Genomic DNA, 15,931 nt, shown 5'->3' on the forward strand with positions numbered 1-15,931 from the left:
AACAGCCGAGGTTTGGTTTATGGGGTTGCAGTGCCACTGATACACCTTGTGATTTATAGTCACAAAAGACCACCGAACCACTAAGCTGCTTAAAAGCTTTATAAATGTGTAATATGGGGAAGATTGATTAAAAATATGTGTCTGGATGCAAGTGGCATCACATACTGTGATTGTATATTAGCTAATTATAGTTTATTTCTCCTAGACTCTCGTATAATGAATTCTCTAGCAGGCTTCTTTCTGGTATATCAAATGTCTTGTCAGGTCTTGTTTTGGCTTGAGCAATTATGTTTTCATATGTTCATATGTTTTAGTGTTTGTCCCAAGTGCCTTAGCACCACTGTTTACAGGATGCAACAGGTCCTAATTTTTCTCCCTAATCCCTACTCCTTTTTGCTTGCTTTATGATAAATATGTACTGACTAAAGGTGGCTGATTAACAGTAACATATACCAGAAATTTCTGCTTACCTATATTATACTTACTGCCCCTGAACTGCACCACTGTCAGGATCCCCAAACTGCTCTTTGTATGTTCTCAAGGCCATAACTCAAAGCAGAGACAAGGAGAGAAAGGGTTTTCTGTCCATTCCCCTCTTCTCTGAATTGTCCAGTTTGGGGGTGTGTGTGTGTCAGGAGTGGACCCATGGATCAAAGATGTCAGTGCTGGGGCCCCTGCACCTCTGCTGTATGCAATTTGCCCCTTCACTCCAAAGCAGGGTTAGTCTGGTTCTTCAGATGAATGCTTCAGTCATTCATTTGGACTTTTGCATTCCCAGCAAGACTTAAAGTACATTTTCCTCTCTGCACACCTGGCTAAGTTTCCTCTGAAAGCAACCTAGTCCATGCCCACCAAAGCCCCCCTCCCCCCAAACACCACTGAAATGTGCCCCACCAGTATAAGTGTGGGGCTGCATGGCTGCTTTTCGCTACAGCCACAGCCTGAAACACAGACAGGCAGATGCAGCCAAGGGAGCCTAAATGATACTGGGTTTATACTAAATATAAGCAGTGGATTTTGTCAGGCTGAAGATAAAGCTGGCCTGAAACCACCAACCCATTTCTAGAGGACTAACTTCCACATCTCCCAACTAGCCAGGCTGTCCTTTCCCTTCTTGTAAAGGCTTCTTTATTGAGTGTGAAGTGCATGTATTAGGAATATGGGATTTCTGAGCCAGCTGAGCTGGCTTCTTGCATGTACTGGAGAGCTGTGCCTCCTGCTTCTTCAAACCATGGGGCCAGCCCCTGTCCACAGGGCAGTGTTTCCCTTGTGAACACACCTTTCCTTTTGTGCAGGATGGTGTGTTGCGTGCAAAAATTGCCTAAACCACTTAGCAGAAACACAGCAGCTTCTCTGCCACTGGGGGCTTGTGGGTCTTTCATCATCTCTGTGTTGGTGGCCTTGAGAAGTCTTAAGACAGCCCCAGTCTTACACTCCATGACGGAGGCATGACCTGCCCTGGGAAGGAAATAATCACACAGTCTGCTCTGCCCTTGTCCGGTTTGGAGACAAAGATGTCACTTCACTACAAAAGCGAAGAGGAAGAGGAAGGGTGACTGACCTCACCCAGCTGCAGAGAGCACAAAGGGGACAGAACTGTTGGGGATGAGCTCAGCTGCTCTGGGAACTTCCCTTCCCTGGCCTTTCTGAAGTCATCATCGGTATCTCCAACCAACCAAGCAATCTTCTGTCTGACGCCTCCTGTCTGTATCAACTCACCCGCTGAGTCTGACCCAGTTCTCTCTCGCTCTCCTGGCACAGCCTTCCCTTGGCAGTGGGACACCCGGACCCATGCAGTGTACCTCCCAGGCTCCCTCTCCACCACTACTCTTCCATGTTCTGGCACAGGCCATCTTTGCTGCCTGCCCCTGTGCACACCAGCCTTTGCTTCACCTGCTGGTGTTCTGCCCAGGTACAGTTCAGGGTCTCTCCTTGGGTAGCAGTCTTGGATATGACTAAGTCTTGAGCTAGTCATGAATCTGTCCACCTGTTTTTCATTGGAAGGTGGAAGCTGTCTGGTGTAAGGTATAACACAGTCTGTGTCACACATACATTACTGCGGATAAGACAATTCCCGAAGAATCCAGATGTTCTGTGACTTTTTTTTTTTTTACTACAAAGTAATGAATGAAAACTAGGTTTATAACATTTAATTTTTAAGAACTTCCAATCTCCTTTGTTGTAGGAAAAAAATAAATTTAAAGGCTTGGTTTTGGCAAAAATAATATCAGAATACTGCATTCTACATCCAAAGGAATTAGAAACCACTAACAGGTGAGCTACAGACACATGTATGTGATTTGGTTGTGACAGAGAGCATCCCTTTGGATATTTGCTGCCTATTTTATTCCCATGGATTTTCCTATTTCCTTGGTTCTGTTAACCTCCCAGGGTGTGTGAATGTTGGCAGGCTATCAGGTGTGTAAATACCAGAAGATGAGATCAGTGTTAACTGGGGAAACCAGGAGTGGGAGGTGAAATAATTTTTTTTTTTCCTACAGTAGTGAAAAGGCTTTAGTCTTATTTTACTAATTAGCTTAGCTAATTAGAGACTGGTTTCGGTTTGTCCTGCTTGTGCATTAGTCATCTGATGGGAATAAGAGTAGACAGCCCAGGGAGCAGAAAGTCTTATCAAATTCTTTTACAATATCTCAATTGTCCTGTCTTTAACACACAGCATGCAAAAAGGTGCAACAGCAAATCTGTGATGAAGAAGTATGGTCAGTGATGTAAGACTCAGCAGTCATTTGCAAATTGCAGTTACCAAATCTTTGGTAGTAGAGGGTTTGGCTTCAGTAAATACTAAAATAAATTCAGGTACAGCTTCCAAGGTATTTTTATACTGTGAGATCAGCTACCATAACTTACAATGTTACAGCTGGTTTTTTTTTCTCTTCCTCCATCCCTTCCTTACCGTGGAGGAAAATTCTTTTTGAAGTCTTAGGACACGGTACTTCAAAGCAAAATTATAACCTTAAACATAAAGTTCCTGCAACTTGAATATCCCTGCGTCTTCTCAAGGTGACAAATTCTAATGCTATCATCACTAAGAAGATGATAAAAAATAATAATGAGCTGTCAGTCTCATCAGCTTTTTTAGAGGAGTGATGAGATAAATTGCAGAGTGAAGCAGTTAAAAGTTTGATTAAAAATGCATTTATTACCTTTTTGAAATCAATGCATGTTCCAGCAATGTTCCCCAATAGGCAGCGTGCTTTGAACAGAGCACTCTGCTGATAGATTTCTAAACCTACTGAAATGGAATTTAAATGTGAATATGCACGTGTCAAGCTCCAATAGGTGACTCTAGTAGCTAGAAAGAAATTGGTAAAGTTTATCCTCAAACACCACAAAAAACCCTAATATGTATTTTCCCAAATACTAGTCCAGACACTCTGAGTGATCTGGTTGAGCATAAATAAGGTGAGGCTTCATCCTCTCCTAAGAGGTGGTGGAGGAAGTTAACACAAGTATTGTAATTCGTTCATCAGCAAAGTACATACAAAAATATTTGGAGTATAAGAATCCTTTTTTAAGCTAAACCTATTGCTATTAATAAGTGTGTTGAGGCTGCTGTTTCACTCTCTTTATTTCCATTCCAGCTTCTCCGTTTGGATTGTGTCAAAAGATGAAATTTTATATAGCCTTTCTCCTGGCCTCTTCTATCTCTCCTTCACCTCACCTAACCTTCATGTAAGAATAGATACGCTGGACACCAGAAAGCTTGTATTTTACTTCCAATTTCATTTAATCCTATGCTTGATGATGTTGAAAATTCACAGAACCTCTAGAGATCTCTTGGGTTCCAGGCTCTACGTTTACAGTTTGCATGAAAGTAAAACTGCATGGGAAATACTCGGGAAAATGTATTTTCTCTGCTATAGAAAATACCTTTCCCTGATAGCTGTAGAATCCTTGATTAGTCTTTGTCTTTCACATCCTTTTTTAGGGATGTTATCTGTGCCTGGGTGGTGTATTTGTAGCAGGCTCCAGTGAGTGATTTATTTCCTACTGACTGTCAAAGAGGAAGGGTTGTATCAAGATGCTGATTGCTAAACTGTCCTGATTGCTTCGTTACTGGCATTTTGGAGGGAGCTGGGAGAGGAAGCCTGGGTACTGGTAGCCTCAGGATTGACACTCTAAACACGCCGAAAAAGATGGGGGAGGGGGAAGAGAGAGGGATTTTCTTGCAGTGGATAGGAATTGGGCAGTTCCCCTGGCAACAAACTGCTGTTGAAGGCGAGTTTGCATCATGTGAAGGGTCCATGTCCTTGAGACCGGGAGGCCAGAACTTGCTCCCAGCTCTGTCCCCAGACCAAGCTGTGCAATGCTAGTGAAAGGCTTGGAGGACACACAAAGCAGAAACGTCCCTCTCAAGTTCTGCTCTCTCCGACCAACCACATCCATACCTATTTTTTGCCAGCCAGAAGACTGTAGGCATGGTATTATAACTCAGGAGACCACAGTGGAAAGTTCAGGTTGCAATTGCCTCCATGGTGCTTCACCCTGGAGGTGTTTAGCGCTAATGAGCCTTTGGGTGCTGCAAAATATCTCTAGAGGACTAAGTGTCCCTGTTACCCAGGAAAAGGCTATTACCTGTGTAAGAGGCATGGCTGGGGCCTCGTTGCAATACTGCAGGTGGGGAGAGGGAATGGTTTTGTGGGGCCTGAGGACTGTGCCAACACAAATTGTGCCCACTGAAGGATGAGGAGAGCTTCCCTGTTTATCGCCAGCCTGGATGAGTGCATGGGGTATTTTACCTGCCATCTGCTGAACGTGAGAATCTCTATTCCATCAGCTCTGTGATCACACGCTGGTGGCTTAAAATCTGTTTCCCCATGTAAGGCAGAGTTTCTCCTCAGCACGCATGGTCTGGGAATAAAAAAGCAGCCAGATACCAATTTTATTCATTACTTCTATGCAAATTAACTACACAAATTTGTGGACACTCTCCAGGGCTAAATTCTTGAGCTAAACCCAGCCAGCTTGGGGGACCAGGGAATGTGTGGGCAGGGCTAAGCATGGGGTCAGAAGACAGGATCTCCTTCTCAGGTCTGGGGAGGTGGGAGAAGAGCTAACAAGCGTAACGATGGTGGAATCGTTCCCACGACGTGGGCAGCCGTGGAGGGAAGAGGAGCCTGCTGGGCTTTCAATACCTATTTTGGGAACTGGCTGTAATTTCAACTGCCTTCAGCACAGCCCAGGCTCCTGTCTTGAACGATCTGTTCCTTCACAACGGGAGGAAGGGATTGCTCTGCCTGCTATAAAAAATGATATGTGGTGCAAAGTTTTTTGGAGGTAGCATATTAATTAGAGACAATGACAATGGATGAATTGGTTTTAAAATGAAAGTGGCAGATGTAGGTGTAATTATTTCTCCCTTTTCTTTGATGTGAAGATATTTAAATGTACATCTTGTACAACTAGAACTGACCTGGGGTCATTCAGATGAGGGTTGCTAATGTAATGCTGTCTCTTTTAAGTCTAGCAATAACTGTAGTGACAGAGCTGTGGCTGAGCATCAGCATTCCCTCTCTAAACATGCCTGTTTTCAGGTATTTATGTAACTGCTGCTGGAATTTCCTCCTGATTGGTTGATGCTTGTCAGACCTATTGAAATCATTTCAGCAAATCAGGAGAAAAAATGTTCTCTGTTGCCTAGAATGGAAAAGTCTTTTTAAGTTTTGGTTTTTGGGGTTTTTTTTTGGTTTTTTTTGTTTTTTTTAAGAGGAAAACTGCAAATTGTTATAATTGAAGAGGTTACCCAGAGAAGCTGTGGAATCTCTGTCACTGGAGGTGACAAGGAAACCTCAACAGGAGGCTGTCTAGGTGCCTCCCAGGGTCCCGTCCAGCCTCAGTGGTTCTGTGATTCTACAAACTGTGAACCTTGGCAATGTGATGGCAATGTGCTTTCAAAAACTTGTTTTAAAAATACAGCACTGGCGATAGTAATGCCTGCTCAAGATTGGCAATTGTCAAATGCTTAAAGTGAGAAGGGATATTTATTTGCAACCTCCTTACCATGTTGAAAGGAGCTGGGTTTTGATCGCAGTGCTGTACATCTGTCAAAGAAATCCCACCACATTGTTTAAGTGAGTAAATAGTGCATGTGTACATTGCAGTACAATTCTACAATACATATTCATAAAGCATGCTCTTAGTCAAGTAATGTTCCTTTAGGCATTATCTGAACTTATACTGACGTGATAAGCTGCTCTGTGATGCTGTGGATCTACGGATCTACCTCTCCCCATCCCTCCAGCAGAGCGCCACAGAAATGGCTAGGAAATTTTCTCAATGGGCAAAGTTCTACTTTTTCAGAAGAATTGTGTCCATGTTTGCCAGGATTCAATTTGTCAAAACAGTAGTAAACACTAAATGACATGGTGTCTATTCACTATTTAGTATGCAGAGGGAGAGAGTGAAAACCATGCACACAATATGAGAAGGCTGTTGTGCAAGCCTTGTACATGGATGCATATGTACCAAGTGTCAATGCTGAGGTTAGTGGTTTGGCTCAGTGGACCTTCAGGTTCAGGCTACCTCATCTCCCTCTCAAACAGTTTCCTTCCAGAGTGATGTTTGACTGTCCACTAGGAATGAGTTGTGTGGAGGAAAAGTTCGTGTTTCTCTGTGCCCATGTTCCCATTGTAAGGTATCCTACTGCTTTCTTGGCTCCAGCTTCTTTGGGAAGGTGTTGTCTTTCTAGTGGTGGCTGCTGCTTGCTAGTGATTGCTGCCGAAACAGTTGCTCTCCAAGCACCCCTGCAACCAAGATTTCATTTTCATGCATGTTCCTGCCATGTCTGCCCGCTGAGCAGCCAGTTAGAGCATCAGCAAAAGTGTGTGAATGCCAGTGCTGCAATATTCAGTTGCCTGCATGAAATAAAGCAATAATTCTGAATATGTGAACCTTCTCCCACGGTTTACTTGATACAGCCTCAGTATTGGGTCAGTTCTGCTGTTGTTGCCTTCTAACGTGATTCTGTGCCACGTGAAATTATGCAGTCAGGACCACAGAGTATTATCTCAGCAGCACTTACATGCAAGACCGGGTCCAAACTAAACTGTAAAAATTGTCTTCCATTTCTTCGCTTCCTCTTTCACATGCCTTTCCCACCACAACTACTTCTTGTGTGTACCTTCACTAGGACAGGCAATGTGCTATTCTAATATTTCTTTATTCTATTCTGGTTTTTATACCACCCACATCAGTATGGTGTCTAACTATCACATACAGATTTGAAGGGAGAACATAGAAAAAAATGAGAAAAACAGCCCTGCTAATTAACATTCCTCTAGTGATGGAAGGGAGCGAAGGGAGAGAAATTGTTCTGTTAGCATTTAATTTTTGAGAAGCACTCAGTATAAAGGTTTTGGGAGGAACTTTCTAAATACTTTGCTTAATAAAGCGGCAATTATGTGAAAATGAGAATAGACAATGATTGCAGAGACAATGGAATGTGATTTCTGGAAAAAAAAACCCCAATCCACTATGCAAACTCAAGCCTGCTTATGTTAAAGACAGAATGGCATCGATGCAGCATTGATAAACTACACTCAAGGAAAGTAAAATACTAGGTAATGGCCCGCTGCCAGTCACTGTAGATTAAAAGATACCTTTTTGTTGTCTTTTGAAGTTGGAACAGAATGAAAGATGTTTTACTGAACAAGATTATAGGAAAGGACATTCCAGATAGTGAGCCCTTAATCTGGTAGATATGGAAATCAAAAGATGTGTGTGGGGGGCTACCCATCTATCTGCCTATATGTATGGTAGTCATTACTCAGCTGTGCAGTTGGAGTCTGGGGTAAATTAGCATGAGAAGATGAGAATGGAAGATGACTGTGGGAAGCAGCTATGGCATGTAGCTTCCCAACATTATGTGGCAGTTCTTTGTTGTTAATTTTCAGAGAACGAAATGAGATTTTTTTCAGTGATTGTGTAGAAACTATGTAGACAAGATTAAAACAAATTGTAATTCAAGATATTTAGTGCCATTTCTAACAGCTTTTCTTTTGTCTTATTGTAATGTTCCAAATAAACACAGACCAAGAGAAAACATTTTCTCTCATTACAAACTTCTCCTACAATTATCAGTAGCAAAACAAATACTTCATTTCAGTAGCACCTAGAAAGCATGAATGAACTGTGATCTTAACTCTGTACTTCAGTACAAGCCTTCACAAGAACATCCAGTACTGATACACATTACCAGTTGCTTCTGAATAGAGAGAAACAGGCTGAAATAAAATAGGATACAGAATGTACAAAGACAGCACAGGAAGAAATGTAGCATACTGCAACATGATGTTGGAAATATTTTTATCATAGCTGTACATCTAGTTCTCAAAAAAAAAAAAAAACCCTCTAGTGCATTTTTTCCTTAAATTTGTATTTAAAAAACTGATTAGATTCAATGACTCCTGGTTCAGACTGAAGAAACTGGAAGAGAAAAACCAGCATACATAAAAGAATATGGGGTATTACCTTTTCAGTTTTAATAAACTCATGGGCAGCTTCAAGAAGCAATGATGAAAAATTATTCTAAGCGCAATTTATATCTCATATCTGCTGCCAGGTAAAAACAAATCAACAACTGAGACACTAAAATATGCTAGGTTAAAGTATAAGGAAATGAGGGCTTTTCCCTGCTCTACCCATCAGTCTATAATTGGAGTTTATACCTAAATAATACAATGGAGGGTGCATTAGAGGTAGCATGGGTTATTTATAAAACTCAGAAACATGTAGGGAAGGATTCCACCCTGGAAGTGTATAGTAAAGCAAGATCTGACTGAACAGAGCCAGGCTTGCCTGCACAGAGATAAAAACAAATATTTGGCCGATGGTACTGCAGCTTTTGTATTATTAAACATACCTACCATTTGGGGAGAAAAATATCTCTTTTCCATGTTGGAGTAGTCTGTTCTTCCTAGGGAATCCAGCTGAGTTTACTTCAATGTCTGCCTTGGATCTTGTTAGGGCAGATTTTTCTGTTACTATTGTTTGCAGCAAGCATGGGACGTTATGTTGTGGAGGGGGTAGAGGTATCCTTTGAAGCCTCCTTTTTTGTTGTTTTTAGGCTTGAGGGGGTTGCTTTGAAGGCTGGTGCTAATATATCTGTGAGCATGCACCATTGTGAGCTTCATTGATCTGAGTTAGTCTTGCCTGGGCTATATGAATGTCAACAACTTAAGAAAAGAATGAAGCAATTCTTTCAACCTTCAGATGTCTGCACAAGGGTTAGGAATTGCAGAGATGCCTCCTATGGTATAGAGGATATTGTGCAAGAGGGAGAATTTGGGGAAACAAGGTAATACTCATATATCCTCTGCCTCGTGGTTAGTGGGGCTTGTGCAGGCAACAAATTGGCTAGAGAGAAGCAAGAGAGCTGAATAAGAAAGGAGCATGCCTGACATCAGAGAATCCACTTCTCTATGGCTGGGCAGATTGGTGCATGTCCATGAACTATCTCATGTCAAAATCCCTGTGTGTCCTCAAGCCATGACATGAGTACACTGGAGGGCTGAGGGGATGCTGAGAGGCATTCATCTGAGGAAGACAGTCCTACCTTTCCAGGGGGACTTCCATGTGCTGCCTGTGGGAGAGTGCTGGCGTGCAGCTGTGTCCCTGGGCAACCCAGCAACATTGACCTTGGCCACCCTTGCTGGCTTACTTCCCACCTTGGCTTGAGGTTTGGATTGCTTAACTATCCCCATGCTACCACTTGCCTGCTGCAGGATGGGTGACATTGCAGGTCGGGTGACATTGCAAGTCAAGTGACATAGCGTGGGCATAAGAACTATGCAGGGACTATGTATAGAGGCCTTATGAATCTCAAGAGCTACATGTTTTCTACCCTTACAGGACTGTAGGGACCTTCAGGTCTTGTGGTCCATGAGGAGACAGCATAAAGGCACCAACATCAATTCTCTTTCTCTTCTGCAGTTCATCTGCTCCATATCTAGCCCAAATAGCAGGTGCAGCATGGAGCACTGTGCCCTAACTGCAGAATTATTTCCTTCTGCCATTAAAAGAAATTTTAATGCACAGCAAGCTCCATTGAAGTGCAAGTGAAGGGCCCATTTCATAAAAGATTTAGACACTGTCTCTGTGCATACTTTTGATTTGTACAGCAGGGAGCTTGCACTTGGGAAGAAAAAGGGGTGGGGGGAGGACTTTGCATTAAATGACAGCTTTTTTTCTTATCCATTTTGCATTCAAAAGCCCAAATATATTTTTTCTCTCGCTAGCCTTGATTTATGACCTTATAAAAATGAGATAGAATCAGCCCAGAAAGAAACAAAGGTTAGGTCTTCCCAGAGCCTGAAGCCTTTGTGTAAGTCCCTAAAGAACAGCTGTGCAAATTACATTTGCTGCTATCAGATAAAGTGGAGACAGAGAGCAGTTTTTCTAGCAGGATCTGGACAAGATTCCATTTTATTTTGTCATTTTGAATGCAGGTTTGATTTTGTTTGCTGGTAATCACAGCCTTTAATGTTACCTTGCTAAAAATGGCTATTGCAGGAGAACTCACATCAATATGATATCAGTACAGGCAGAAAGAGAAACATCCTGTTTATGTGAATGTCCCTAACAAAAGGAGTCAAGATCTAAACAGATAGAAGAGAATGCCAGTAACCGTGAAACAAACTACGTGCCAGATGTTAGTCATGTTGCTTAGAGCACGATGAGAAGTTGATCAGATATTATGTTGATGAGCACAGCTTATGAACCTGTAGAGAAGGGAAGTAATAGTTGTCATTTGCATGATTAAAGGCTTGTCTAGTACTTCTACATTAAATCGTAAATAATTTAATTTTACCTGATTGTATGAATTAAAAGGTTACATTTTAAGGCATTCACTTTCCTTTCTTTACAAATGTATATAAAGCATTTTAAAGTAGAAATTAGTTTTATATTATAGATGAAGAGAGTCACAGAATCACCAAAAAAAATAAGTTGGAAGGGACTTATGGAGGTCATCTGGTCCTAGCCCCTGCTCAGAGCAGGGCCAGGTTCAAAGTTACATCGAATTGCTCAGACCCTTGTCTAGTTAATTTTGAGTATATCTATGGAGACCATTGTTTAACTACCTTCACGGTGTAATTGTTTTCCTTCCATCCAGTCAGAATTTCTCATTATGAAACTTGTGTCTGTTGACTCTTTTCCCTTCACTGCACCTCTGAAAAGAGGCTGACCCCATCTTCTCTGTAATCTCCCAAAGGCCCTGGCAGGCTGATGTTAGGTGTGCCTTGAAGCCACCTCTCTTCTAGGCATAACAAGCCCAGTTCCCTCAGCCTTGCCTCACTGGGCAAGTGCTTCAGCCCTAAATGTCTTGGTGGCCCTCTGCTGAGCTCACTCCATTTTTTTATCTCACTTCTGTTCTGGGGGATGTAAAACTGGACACAGTGGCTTCACAAACACCAGGGAGAAAAACGGTTTCATTTCACATGCTGACTATATTGGTTTGCTCTGTGCATTTGCTGAGGGTGTACTCCATCTGCATTTGCTGAGGGTGTACTCCATCCCACCATCCAGGTTGCTGCTGATCTTTAACAGTGCCAGCACTGGTATTGCCATTCTTAACCAGATGCTAATTATACTGACTGTTGAACCCAATAGTCCAGCTTCTCACCCATCTTGTATTAGTTATTTCTGAAGTATGCATAAATTCTGCTACTGCTTCTCTCTCCTGTGATGGAGCAGAATATTCAGGACTTGCAGAATTTAACCAGCTGTCTGAATAAAATCAAATTCTGATTATTCAACCTGCTTTCCATTTTGAGACTCTTTTTAGAAAGTAGCTGTATTTTATTTGTCTTGTTTAAATCTCCTTTGGATTTCCAGAAATCTTTGAGGAAGCAGAGTGTGGGAAGGACTAAGGCCTAAAGTGAAGGGACTGAAACCAAGACCAGCAAAGTATGGATCTGTACAGGGACAAGACCTGTATTGTCACAAATATATTTATAGCTAGCAGACGCTATAAGCACTCTCACTAGACGCTCTATACAGTTTCACTGTTTGACTACGGAAGGAGACATTCCCCTGCAGAAGTACATGCTTTTATTCAAATAAAAAGTTTTCACAGAAGCCTTTGGATTTTGCTAAAACTTTTGATCAGGTTGAAAAGAATCACCTGACTTTGCTTGTTTTATCAATATTAGGCATATTTTTCAATAGTATCAAATAACCTTCTTCACTAAATGAGTAAGTAAGCATTATTTTGGCTTGTATTAAAGGATGCTAGAAACAGTAGCAGTGTTATTGTAATAAAATCACAGCGTATCTATTTGATAAACAGGTAGTGTAGTCGAAATAATTTTACAATGTGAACCCCAAATTAAAAAAAAAACAGTGTTTCATGGGAGATTTTGAAATGTCAGTTTTCTGTTTCAGGTAGGTTTGTAACTTTCTGAAACCACTGAGAGCTGAGGTGGACCACATACTTCCAATATTTACAGTTCCTGACATGAGATTTCATGTTTCGGCCAGCCCAAAGAGGTGAAGGTACCTTATGCCTCATTGCTTGAAGCAGCATTGGTGGGTAGTTCTTAATCCCTGTGTTTTTCTGTACCGTAATCTGATAATAATGAACAGTTCTTCTGGGTCTTTATTGCCTGACATGTAACACTGGAAGCTTCCGAGGTATACTAAGGTGACAGTTAAGCCTGTCCTAAGATGTGGTGAGGACTGTAAGTTGTAATAGCCACATTGCATCCTATTGACTACAGGCACCTTCATGGTGGTTTAAACTAACATATTTTACTTTGCAGTTGGGGCATGCTAAGAACATGCACGTGGTCAATTACTGTAATTCAGCTGATGGACTGCCTGTGCCACAGTTGTTTTTAACCTAGTACCTCTATCCATACCATTTTTTATATAAAGCTTTGCACTGGATAGCCTTTAAAAAGAAATGGTTGTAATGGAGATTAATTGATGTCAATGACATAATCCAGGTTGATGTGTATATAAAAGGCAGGGTGTTTATATGTTCTGTAGACAGTTTATAGGGGCAGTAACGGGTAGACTGCTCAATGATTTGGAGATACCACTGTAAAAGATACTTTCTTAATACCATTGTAAACATGTATAGAGATATACATAGGGAGTTTACATAAAGGGACATGCCAAAAAAAGTCAAGTAAGAGTAAACAAAATTTAACACACTTTCAAGGCGCTCGTGTTGTGTGAGTGCATCTGTGCACTATCAGTGTGTTCATTGAACATTTTTCTCAGAAACTTCAGCCTCAAGAGCAAAGGTAAGGTGACATTGTAGTACAACATGCTTTTCTAAATGTCTGTCAATGGGGGGTTAGATTTTAACTCTTCTCCCTATTGAGACTCTGTAGAATATGAAACGGTTTCTGGCTGGGCTGTTTAAAAGATGCATAAGGAGAGTCAGATTCGTGTTGGTGATTCATTTGTAAAACTTCAGGTGAGGGAGACAAGGAGCTGTGAAGAATTTCCAGCAGGAAAGTGTATGTGAAGGGGTTAGAAAAGTATTTCCTATATTGACCAAAGCCATCTTCATGGCTGAGAGTAAAAAATGCAGCCGTCACCCTGCACCGACTCCCGCACTGGCGTTTTACTACTGCCCCTACATTCACTAGAGCAGGCAAATGCAGAACACTGTAAACTGGGTCTTTGAAAGTCAGGATGTAGAATTCAGTCCTTCAGAAAGCAAAACACCATCAACAAAAGACAGTGATTGTGCTTTACGCCACCTGGGCATAGAGAGAGAACACAATCATTCAGAAAGCCAAGTCAGCCCCACATGGTTCTGCTCCTGATTTTGCTAGTGAGATGTGAAACTGAAACAGTTGTGTTGTTGCTGATACAGAGGAAAAGCAAGTAGTCCACCTGTGATGACCTTGAAGGCCTGCCTCTGCTCCTGAGATAATTCTGTCCAGCCTGTTGTTTCTTCTCCTGAGTCTCATGCTGGGATAAAACAGGAGAGTGACAAGGGTGGGGTACAAGGGGACACAGCCATTGCAGCAGTGAGGGAGTCTCAGCAGCTTTTGAATACCTCCTGGCCCCTGCCTACACCAGCGCAAGTCAGTGTTGCGCTTCTATGAGAAGAAAGCAGCGGAGAGCAGCCTGTAGAGTTGCCCCAAAGTTGTACAGCATTGGATATGATGGAGAATGACTATTAAGAAGAACGCAGACTGAGTTTTATGACTGATGGAGTAGTCACTGAAGTCAATAGACGGTGAACATGAGGCAAATCCTTTGTAACGCGAAGTTTTGCCATGGGACAGTAGACAAGAAATGAAGCATAGGTGGGGGTGGTTTGTTTTTATCCAGCACTCCTGGTTATATGTTTACACCTTTTCAGAAATGAAAAAGAAACTCCAGTAAAAGCAAATTAAACAAACCCACTTGAACCCTTTGCCCTGGAGGACATGTTGGCAGAGAATCGGGGAAGAGGGTTGAGATGCTTCCAGATGTTCCAGGAAACGAGCAATACTCAGGAAATCAGAGAAGCTAGAATCACTCGCAGGGATGCATGCCAGAGACAAAAGCATTGTTATAACAGCTGAAATCTGTTTCTACAGGCCCCATTGAGCAGGGCATAAGTATGTACTTAAGCCTATCCCAAGCCAGCAAGGCGCAGAAATGTGGGCTGAAGTTCCAGCTGTGCTGCTGATTGCGTGTTGCAGTAGTATGATTCTCACTACATCCACAAACAGATTTGCTCTGCTTCAGCATTTCTTTGCTATGTCAGAAGTAATTATGTGAATGTGACAAACCTGAACTGGAACATGGCTTTAGGTTATCTTAAACTAACAAAGGCAAAGATAGATATTTACACTGCCTGATTCTATGCATCTATTTAGGTGCTCTAAGCCATGTGTTAGTATCCATATCTTTTCCTTTGGACATGCAGGGAAGTTGGGCTCTCAGGCTTATGTGTTCTGAATCACATTTTAATTAGATGACTAAAATGCTTGTTATACATATCTTTCAAAAAAGCAAAGTTTTAACCGTGAGCATGATTAAGTGTTGGAATCAATTTCAAAAGTAATTTCAATTTGTCATCACTTGCTGTCTTTGAGCTGAGCATGGATGTTTGTAAATATATATGTTCCTCCCTGCTTGTGTGGGGTTCTTGTGCTGCAACTCTATTGCACGTTCTGGCAATGTACTGAGCAAATTGAGTCAGGTCCATGGTGCGTTTTACCGTGCGTTCCTCCTGAGGGAAGAACGGTGTACAACAGGGTGACTTCTTGTGGTAGTAAGTTTGGCATGCCTGTGATAGCCTGCATTTCTGAGAAGATACCTGGCAGTATTTTACAATAATTGCAGTTTTCTGCCAACATATACTGCATGCTAAAGTCAGATGATGGATTATCAAAACATGATTTACTAAAACCAGATTATAATCTACCAGGGACAAGTTTCCTAGCCATCCAGGAATGACTGTTAGATGATGCTATGCAAGGTCTTGATTTCAGAAAGGTGATAAAAGTGACTTCCCAAGTAATAGCTTGGAACTTAAGTCCTGATTTTCTAACTGATGTATCTAGTGATTGCTTGTAGATGTTGAAGAAGAGCTGTGTGAACGTTTCTGGTAAATCTGCAGTTTTCTCTCATTACTTTTTGAGTCCCCTGCTGCAGAAGGAGCTCAGATCACTTCAGATTGTTACCCTGGACCTTGCCTCTCTTCTCAGGAAAAGGAACTGAGTCCCTGAGACAGCTTCAAATGCTTTAGGCCGTTCCAGGAGTGTGAGAAAGAATGTTTACTGTCTAGCCGCTGACTAGAGGAGATTTTGCGTATACTAAAATGGTTTCACATTCAAGTCCTGGATCTGAATATAGACATTAAGCTTCAGTTATATAAGGCTACACCTCATCTTTGGTTATTTTATTTGTGAGCTTGCTTAGGAATAGAGTGGAGAAGTGTTGACCATAGTCAATAGCA

This window comes from Strix uralensis, chromosome 1 (genome assembly GCF_047716275.1).
Source record: "Strix uralensis isolate ZFMK-TIS-50842 chromosome 1, bStrUra1, whole genome shotgun sequence".
Lineage (NCBI taxonomy): Eukaryota > Metazoa > Chordata > Aves > Strigiformes > Strigidae > Strix > Strix uralensis.